This window comes from Astyanax mexicanus, chromosome 17 (assembly GCF_023375975.1).
Source record: "Astyanax mexicanus isolate ESR-SI-001 chromosome 17, AstMex3_surface, whole genome shotgun sequence".
Lineage (NCBI taxonomy): Eukaryota > Metazoa > Chordata > Actinopteri > Characiformes > Acestrorhamphidae > Astyanax > Astyanax mexicanus.
The window spans coordinates 22,208,170-22,219,318 of NC_064424.1; positions in this window are offsets into that span (position 1 = coordinate 22,208,170).

An 11,149-nucleotide genomic window follows, 5' to 3' on the forward strand; every position below is an offset into this window, starting at 1 on the left:
CACCGTCTCATTGCACTGAGACGGCGCTCTGTACGGTGCACCAAAAGGGTCGAAAAACGCCGGGGGAAACAACGTTTTCTGTGCCTTTAGCGGCGTTTTTAACGCCGTCGTGAAATCATATATCGTATTTTACGCCGTTCTTTTCGATAAAAGGCGTCTGGTCCAGGCGTTTTTTGGGCCTTTTGGCGTTCCATACTGCTCCTCCGGGTGCGCTGGGCACGCTGCTACCGTAAAACACGGATTAGACGCGCACTCCAGTTTTCGGTGTAGATAGCACGACCGAGCGTTTTCTAAGTGCAGATGGCGTGACCGCGGTTAATTTGGATCATGGGTCTGACCTGAGTTCAACATGAACGATATCCGACCAAGACTTAGCTTCAAAACACCATTTCCACTAAAACTACTATGTCTAGAAGAAAAAAGAGGAAAAGCACGAGCTCATCTTTTACTGAAAAATATAATGAGGGAAAAACGTGTTTGGTTTACTTTCGTTTAGCTAAACTGCATCATCTGTTTTCCCGGGCTGGTGTAAGTAAGATGCTGGTGAATTCATAAATAGATAAATAGAGCAGCTGTTGAGGACGTGAGAGCATGCAAGGCAGTGGGAATGAGGCAGCAGGGGGCTTGGACAAGATGGGAGAACGCGGTAGAGAGGAAAGTGACCTGGAATGAGATCTGGAAAGCCGAGCCTCACCGCATCAAGTTCCTTATCCAGGCAGTATACGATGTGCTGCCAAGCCCATCTAACCTGCACACTTGGGGCATAGCAGAAACACCAGCATGTCCCTTGTGCTCCAAGAGAGGCACCCAAGAGCATATCCTCAGCTGCTGCACTACAGCACTTGGAGAAGGGCGATACCAGTGGAGGCATGATCAAGTCCTTAAGAGCATTGCTGAAGCCATTAGCAATGGACTTGTGTGGGCAAAGCAGCTTCGTCCATCCAAGAAAACTATCACCTTAAGCTGGGGAGCAGGCAGCTCCGGTCAAAAGATCATTGGCAGGCATTCTGACTACTGCTAACGATTGGCAGCTGGGGACCTTGAACGACAACTAAAATTTCCCAGCCACATCGCTATTACCACCCTTCGACCAGATATTGTCCTTGTGTCTGAGTTGACCAAGCAAGTCGTGCTGCTGGAGCTGACAGTCCCATGGGAGGACCGCTTGGAAGAAGCATTTGAGAGGAAGCTTTCAAAATATGCGGGACTGGTGAGTGACTGTCAGCAGGCTGGATGGAGGGCGAGGTGCTTCCCAGTAGAGGTTGGTTGCAGAGGTTTTGCAGCATGTTCTCTGACCAGAGCCTTGAGCAGATTAGGCATCGTGGGAGAGAAAAAGAGGAGAGCCATTCGCAAGACCACCGATGCGGCAGAGAGGCTCAAGATGGCTGTGGCTCAAGAGAGGAGAACCATGGAGCAGTGGTACCTAGCAAGCCTCATGGACACAAGCTGCAGTCTGATCAACCCAGCTGGGTCACCTGGGGGAGGGCGTATGATGTTGAAAGACCCGAAACGCCCTATGAATCCAGGAACATCACTGATGATGTGTCCATATGCATCAATAGATGTATGTACAGAAAGAAAGCACAAGAACACGTCACAGTTAATATTTGTGGTTTATTTACAACACCACTTTTAAAGCTATATTTTAGCATTCTTACCTTCTCCTTCTTTCCTTAGAGCTTCAAACGACTCTCTGTTCCAGGAGAACTACATCACGTCTCCAGGCGTTCCTGATATATGTGGAATTAATGAGATATTAATATCTACACAAGATTATTAACGCTTGTTCTTGTGAGAAGGCCATAACACGCGGTTATTCTTCAATCGTTTACTTTCGTTTTTCTTCTTAAGAACACCCAAATCCCCCGCCAGCTTCTTACTGCCTCTCTAATTCTCTAATGATTGACAGACTCAGAGCGCCCTTAAGGCAAAGGTTTGTTTATTCATTTAAAATAACACTGTAAGAGATTATGTCTAATACTGAGCCGCGAGATGATTTTCAGTTGATAACATCTTTATTTATTTTCTACATTGTAGATTAATATTAAGGACATGACAATAATCAAGGGACACATATGGTATTATGTAGTAAACAAAAAAGCGTTTGGCCTCCACAATCCTAAACACAGCTAAGATGGGTATTAGGGATGAGCTGGAGCTTCACAGCGTGAAGGAAAAGACGCAACTATTGTTCAGCACCTCCAGGAACTCCATCAAGTATTCCAGGTGACTCTACCTAATAAAGCCACTAAGAAAGCAGATCTGGCCTTAAAGATAAATGTGATACTTAGAAGAATCTAAGGTATTAAACATTTTTTGGTTTGTTTAACACATTTTTGTTTACAGTATAATTCTGCATGTGTTCCTGTATAGCTTTAATGTCGTATAATGTCTATATATATCAAATTTACAATGTAAAAATAAATCATAAAAAGAAAGTAAACACATTGAATCAAAGAGATGAGTCCAAACTTTTTGACTGATACTGTAGTTTCTAATAAATACATATTACTTAAACAGCAACACATTTGTAGTCTGATTGCAACACATGGTTGGTTGATAACTATCTGAAATGAACAGGGCTTAAACCTTTACTGGGGTTCAGGGGCCATGGTACCCAGGAGAACCTAATCAATAAATATCAATAAATAAATATCGAAAAATAGATGTTTTATCTAATATGAGCTTAGTAGAGCCATTTTAAACAAGCACAGATAAAGAAAATGCAAACAGCTCTCCTCTCTGCTCAACTCCTGAAGATATTATTCAAATACAGAGGTCAGACTGAGAGTCAGTTTTAGTAACACTGATAAATCTCAGAGTTAAAGCAACCGCCCTTCATTTTCACGTGTTTACTTGTCAACTATACATGAGAAACTTAACAAATTAAATAATTAACTGCATTTTAGTGGTTACTTGTTGATTGACATTGTATTTTGTCACTTAATGCTGATGATTTCCGATATTAGTCGGCTTTTATTTAACAGGTGGATTTCCCTTAATAATCACTTGTTAGGGTTATTAAAAATAAGCCCACTTTTATGTCCCTCCCCTTTCTACATAAATTCTGAATGTGAATAAACAGTACATCATTTACCTATAAATAATACACAAAATAAAATATGGGCTTGCAGAATACTGACAATCTTAAATAGTTAATCTATTTTTTTTTATTAAACTTTAGCTAAAATCTACAAACAGAGAAGAGAAAATAAAAGAAATTAAAATAGGGGTCACATGTACAGTAATAGTATAAAGTAACTAATGCCTGACACTGAGCAGCATAAATAAAGCCTGAACTTTGGACCCAAACTGGGACAGCTTTCAAAAAAGTCATGGCTGCTGTATTTATGTTACCACTTTACTGAGTTACTTATTAATGTTTTTATAAAGTGCTCTTAAGGTGAATTCATAAACTCACTGAATGTGCTGAATGATTATGTATCTACAGCAAGGATAGAAAACCTGGAGAGGCTCTTTTGTCTGTATAGGTTGTTAGCTATGCCAATTTCTTCATATTTTTTTGGTTCGGATTTGGGATAGGTGTAGTAAAGGGTGAAAAATAAGCCCCACAGGACATTTTTGTCAGAATCTTAAAGTAGACACTTCAAGGATTAAGAAAAATCTCAAGATGTTTTTATCCAGTGCACAGGATTTTAGTATAATGTGAAAACATACATGCAATGTTATTTTTTACATCTCTTTGTCCCAGAATTGAGACAAAATGTGTAAAAAAACTTCAAAATAACCATTCTATTGAAATCCTTGGCCCAGAATTATGTGGAAAAGTGTTCTCACTTGTCTGTATAGGTTTTTAACTTAAGGAGCTATGTCAATTTCTTCATATTTTTTTCAGGTTAGAAATTGGGATAGATGTAGTAAAAGGTTAAAAATAAGCCCCACAGGACATTTTTTATCCTGTTTCTTGTAATAATCTTAAAATAGACACTTATACCACCTACTATAAAGACATTTTCACTCATACCACCCCTGAAACGCTGTTAAAGATCTTATAAAATTCTGCTGAAGACCTCAGTCTCTCACCATGGCTTATCTCACTTTCAGTTCAGATTCGGCCGCTGGTCCTCCCACTTTCGTCTTTTTGGGGGGACCTGGCTTGAGAACCAGAGACTGTAAAAAAAGATGGACGCCGTGTCTCCGTTCCCATTCATTCAATGAAAATGAAGCCAAAATCTTCCGCCATGTTGGCGATCCTGCCACCTGATTCTGCGCAGTAGAGACCAGAGGAGGGAGAAAGACTGTGGAGAGCAGCCTACTCATTTAAATAACCCCGCCCCTGAGGGCTGCCTCGCGGTCCCCGACTGCAGAGCGGGGCGGAGCGGAGCTGACAGTCTGTTATTGGTCCCGCCCATAACCAGTCCTTTTACCATAACCACACCTTTTTTGAATAGAGCTGAATAACGTTTTAAAAAACGAATTCTGTAGGGATATAAAAATTTGACAATATAAGCAGAGGTTACACTAGCTGTTGCATTTAAATAAAGGAGGTAGAATTCCAGTATATTAGAAAAAAACGTGATTGAATGTTGTCTGTTTCGCCATTGAAACCTATGGGGATAGGTGGGGTTACACAGCTTTCTGCAGCCGAACAGCAGGGGGCGCCCGACCTGTGGTGGCTTCACTTTTGAGAGACGATGCTCTGTCCAGCTATATACAGTCTATGTTGAGAACCGTCTCAAGCTGTTCTGAGCTGTACCCCAAGCAACATCATCACAGTTCCCCTCCCCGCATCGCGTAGGTGGGGTTCATTATAGCAAAGTGTTGTTAAGAATTAACAAAATTTTGGGATATGAACCACGCCTCAATTTCCTGAGCTCCTCCCCTGGTCCTATATATATATATACCTTCCAAGTGCTCACCTACGTGACTTTCGACATCGCACCCGCCTCCACCCCATCACCACCCTCATCTTCACCCTCATCTTCATCACTCATCTTCATTACTCCTAGCTGCGGGGGGGGGGGGGGGGGGGGGACCTGGCTTGAGAACCGTCTCAAGCTGTTCTGAACTGTACCCCAAGCAACATCATCACAGTTCCCCTCCCCGCATCGCGTAGGCGGGGTTCATTATAGCAAAGAAAAATCCCAAGATGTTTTTATTTAATGCACAGGATTTTAGTATAATGTAAAAACATACAGGCAAGTTAACATTTTCAGGAGTCCATCTCTGCTCTGATACACCAACTGGAGAGATATAGCTGGAAAATCAGTATAATGTGAAATAATCTGGACTTCCAGGACTGGAGCTTCCAACCATCCAAAAGTCTCTTATTTACAAATACTGTCAGTGTACACCAATCAGCCACAACATTAGAAACACCTTCTTGATTCTACGCTTACAGTCCATTTTTCAATCCACTTACTGCACTCATTCAGCATCATATTTACCCTGTTCTTTAATGGACCACCACAGGACCACCAGAGTGTAGGCATTATATTGATGGTGGGTCATTCTCAGCACTGCAGTGACCAACATAGTCTCTCTATAAAAATACCCCCCCCCCCCCCAAACATCTACATGTTGACAAAGGAAAGCTGAGGAAGGTGTCTGCCTGTCTGCTGACCCCTGTGAAGATCTTGCAGATGATTGGAATATAGGCAAAGGGTATGGACTGGGCCCTATGTATAACCCCTGAAGGTGAAGTTATTTTTTTATTACAGCATTATAAGTCATTTTTATATTTAGGGATGGGGTGGGGGGTATAACAACATGGGGCCTACATATATAAATCTAAACTAACATCCATTATATGTCTAAAAGTATCACAATACATTTTATAACTAGGGAATTCAGTTACTATAAGATGCACCCACTGTATTCAGCAGCACACACAGCTGTATAGTCTTAGTAGAAAAACACCGAACAATGAATACAATGGAATATTTTAAAGCTCAGATTATTGATGCATCTCTTTGGAAAGATGTTGAAGCTCCATCCAGTGCTTTTCATATAAACTGGATTGGTAGAACTAAAATCTACTAAAATCATTATCTGACCACACTAACGCCGCTCTCACTATTGGGGGACTAAATGCACTCAAATCCTTCTCATAGCAGTGTTCCCAAATCTAGTGTAAACACTAAAACACTAAAGTAAAGGCTTTCACTGCAGTAAAAATATATAAATAATAATAAAAATATTCAAACTTTTAGAAAACCTGGGATAAATTGTTAACATTTAGCATCTAATTACATTTCTGTATGTTTTCATAATATGCAACTCTAAACACAAAAACGTAAACAGTGGTGCCATGTACTTTTTTATATACAGCTCCAGATAAAATAAGAGCCCACTTCATAATTATCATTTTTTCTGATTTTACTGTTAAAATGTTAAGGGAGTAAATTGTATATTGTTGTTCCATAATTTACTAACAACAATTCTCCCGAATTCCAAATAAAAATATTGTCATTTAGGGCATTTATTTGCAGAAAATGTGGATTTTTAAAAAAGAGTTGGAAACAAATGCAGTGCTTTCAGTGGCATAAGGTCATCCAAAAGCAGTTTTCTTTGAATTATTTGAGGTCTGAGGGCACTGCATCTTTTTCATTATTTTGACCATTTCTCAATTTCTCCATATATGGAAAAATGCTGTCAGTTGTTTAGAGAATAAAACAACAACGAAACAACAGCAGTTGTTTCTGTCAGCATATTCTGTCGATTTTATTTTCAAATGTTTATTCACTTTCTGTTAATTTTGATATTTTTTAACATCTAAATAAATCTGCCAATACACTGCATAACACTTTTTATGATCATTATTATTTTTCCATCGTTCGTATTCTTACCTTTTAAGCTTCTCTGGACTCCTGATATCACATCACTGAAGTTTTTTTTTATGTGTAGAAGAAGCTGATTAATTTACCCTAGCTTTAGATTAATAAGCTTTATCATTTTGTGGACGTGTGTTACCCTCCTGCTTTTCACTGGTTTAGTTTCAAGGTTCTGCTTCTGATTTACTTTCTCACCCAGCTGACCTCTCATATTAAAACTTTATTCTGCTCTGAGTCTTTCTGTAAAGCCTGGATTGAGAACCAGACACTAATCAAGCTCAATGCCCGGCACCTGTGCAAACAACTATTTAAACTCTGAGAGAAAACCACTCTAAACTGGATCTGTGAAACTGACAGAGTGAATTTATGCCAGTTTATTGTGTGACCTAAACTCTACAAGTCTTTATTTATTCTGTTAGAGATTTAGAGTAGCCATGCCCTCTTTCTCTCATTTTTCATGGGTTTTCTCTTTTCCCCTTTTCTCTGTTTATTAGAGGTAAGAGTAACCGCATGTCTACATTGTACTGACTTAAGTAACGCTCACTAAGTCACATTAAAGAAAAGGTGTTGTCTCGCCCCTCTAAGAATTAAATGTGCTGCCTGCAGAAAGTCAATAGATAGCTAACTTAACTGTAGCCATTTCCTTTTGTCGTAAATATGAGCCTTACATTTTCATTTTTGCTACATTAAGCATATTGCACTGATAGTTGTGTTTGTATTTTTTGCAATACTCTTATTTATATCATTTACATAAAGGATATTACTACACTAGATCATGCAGTTGTTCTTTATTTGCCTGTATACTGACCTCTGTCTCAATCAACTACAGCAGTGTGGCGGCAGGGTGTTAACCTGTGGTTTCAGCGAGCCGAGTTCGGTTCCCGGTTGGGTTAATCTTATTTTATTTTTATTTTTTTTAGTTTACCTGCTCAGACATGTACTTGAGGCCATTTATGACATAGTTGGAGTAGCTCACTTAATAGAGTGAGACACCCATTACATTTTCCTCCTGTCTACAGACTTCACAGAGCTCCACTTACATTAAATTCTATAAGCAAGGTTTTTCCCTGCGGTGTCACCTGGCATGAGCTTCCAGAGCTACAGACCTGAACATAATGTTTATAACAAAGCCCCCAATCTTCTGTCCTGTTTAGTTCACACGCTTGTTTTACTATATGTAGTTTTTATGGCACTGCTCATCACTTAAGCTAAATTCCACCAGATGCCTCTGTGCACCGGTGTTCTCTCGTGTTGTGCTACCTTGACAAACAGTGCTACCCTAGTAGTATTTATTTATTTAAAAAGCTAAAACTACAAAAAAAGCACCATATTCGTCACCATATTAGAAAATACTCCCAGCAGAAGCCTAGGTAGGATACAGTATATGGATAGGCTAGGCTAAATCTCAGTATCAGTTAAAAAGTTATGGTCTTATACAGGACTATAAACTGTATTTTTTATTGTTTTATAGTTTATTATTTGTTAACTTTACATTGCTATTTTAACTGATATTCACAGTTTTTTTTAACATTCAAGCAGGTTGTTTAATGCTCCCAATAAAAACTTAAAAAAAAAAAAAAAACATGATAAAACATTACCTGTGCAGTGCCATAAAGAAGTACATATCGATGGGTAGCATAACTCGACAGAACACCGGCATGGCAGTGGAGTCGATACATTTCAATTAAACTCAATATTTGTGCTTCTACCAGTTTCACAGCTGGAGCGCTGATTACTGATTTATATTCTCAGTGTTTGAGAAGAGTATTTATGACCTGCTACTGCAATTACCATTGCTTGTGTTCTTGCCTGGTCTGTTTGTTAGTAGATGGATATTAGTTAGGTCACATAGAATCTGTACCTAATATAATCTTGCTGCTATTAGATCATTTCAAGTAATATATTTTTTATGAATCTCTAGTGACCCCCAGCTCTCTCTCTCTTTCTCTTTCTCTCCCTTACACAGACACACAGACACAGACACACACACACACACACACACACACACATGCTTGCTATATCTGTGTTTAACGGTAAAATAAATTGGTGTGTCAGTAACTGGCAGAATGTGAAACTGAAATACACACGTAATAAGATTTATAAATCTGAACTTTAAGGAGACTTCTTCCTTTTTCCATTTTCATATTTACATTGATGTTGTGACCTGTTTTCACAAAGAAAAAACTGTGTTCAAAGAACAAAAAAATCTACAATTAAACAAACACATTTGAATACAAATCTCATTCCCATTGTGTTCATCTAACCTTGATTCTCTTATATATCCGCAATTAATGATATTTTCATTCTCAACAATTAAACCTTTTATAAAATAAAAACTCCAATATTATCCGTTTGGATTATTGCAGTTTTATTTTATACTTTATTCAAGTAATCATGTAAACCGCACAATTCAGATGAATTACTATATTAAATACTTTAATTCTCGATTTCTCAGACTTCTTACGTGTGAAAGCAGACTGTGTTAACTAAAACAAAACACTTTCAGAAGATGCTGAAACCTCTACAGTACAGTATGTTCATGTTGCCTCTCAATATGTTAAAAACTGCAGCATGAAGTCTGAATTTTATATGATATTGATGTCACACTTTATTAACATTTTTCCACATCATCTGTTGTTCCCAGTTCCCAGTATATATATATTGTTAAATATTATTGTGTGTGTATTTCAGTTTCACATTCTGCCAGTTACTGACACACACCAGTTCATTTTACTGTTAAACACAGCTACAGCAAGTATGTGTGTATATATTCTAATTTCTTATTGATGTTTTCGATCCCTTGTATACTGTAAATGACTGATTGATTATAAAAACCTTTACATTTTCATTATTGAGTGAGGCTGTACAACAATGCTGCAGTCGGCATTTTTCACTGGTAGTTGCGTTTTTATTTTTTGCAACACTCTTATGTACATTATTAATATGTTACTGTACTGGATTATGTAATTGTTAAGTCCCCCTCAGGTAAGCTATGGGTACAGAGGAGTAACTTGAGGACCCATTTCACCTCTTCTGTCTGACCACAGGACTCAATGTGGATCATTGTTCGCAGTGTTTGTGTTTTAATCTTTCAGAAATCTGTTTTTAATAAACATTTTACTTAAATAATAGGTCTAGACTGGAGAGAGAAATGTTAGGACTACAACCCTTCAAACGCCTTTCAGTGGTACAATCACAACAGAGTGCTATGAGAATCACACATGACAACATTTAATTTCATTTGTTTCTTTAATTCTTTAAACAAAAGCATCTTCAGTGTCTGTGTTCTCAAGAGCTGAACTTCAGAACCAGCAGAAATCAGGTAAGATCTTACTATGATTTCAAAGTGGGCCTAAGTATTTTCTAGGAGAAATAACTGAGACAGAAGCTAAAGCTTTCAAAAAGCAGGTAAATGGTCTAGAACTCTACTCAACTTTTCCATAAAGAACATGTTGAGTGGAGGTAAAATCCACTAGAGGTCACTGTTTCTTTTATCAATATGTCTTTTCAGCTCTCATATGCAACAAGTAACCTAAACAAAAAAAACATGTAAATTGGGTTTGGTGGAATAATAGATAAGCTTAATTTTTTCAGCATATTATAGTTGAGCAAGTTATGCTGTTATTGCAATTCTTTATTTTATTAATTAATTTATTTATTGTTCATTTGTGGCTTATTTATTTTTCATTTCCTACAGAAAAGCGTCTGTTTTTCGCAGTGAGGACATTAAAAAGTAAACATGACCCATATCTGCATTTGTCTAAACAGTTCACAGTACCTCTTGCACACAGAAGAGTGCTTCACTTGACCTGAGGGGTATTCCACGAATGCATGCTATTCAATAAGCCTGGCTTTTTGGAACAAGTCTGGCTCATTTTGTTCAAATTCAGTTCCACAAATGAGGCTAAACGTAAGCCGCGCTCAGTCACTATAGCAAATATGCGTTTGGACCTGCAGGCTATTCCACGAAGAGAGCTTCTCCTCCACATATATAAAATCACCAAAATATGCTCCAAGCATTATTTATATTTATCACATATTTCATTTACTATACACAAGTTGGAACAAACTTAAAACAGCATTATTTATACAGCAAGCTTAATAGTTTCTGTATTAAAGATATAAATATTCATATGCTTTCTGAAATATATATGCATCAAGAAACAATAGTAAACTAAGTATAACTGAAAATTATGAATGGCAAAATGATAATACATGGATAAATATATCAGTGTCAATGTTTCAAATAAAACGAAAATGTACTAATTTAATACAAGAACACATATTTCTTTCACTGCCTAAATGTGCAAATAATGTAACAAGTAATAAGTTGAAAAGTAAATAAAATTATCTGC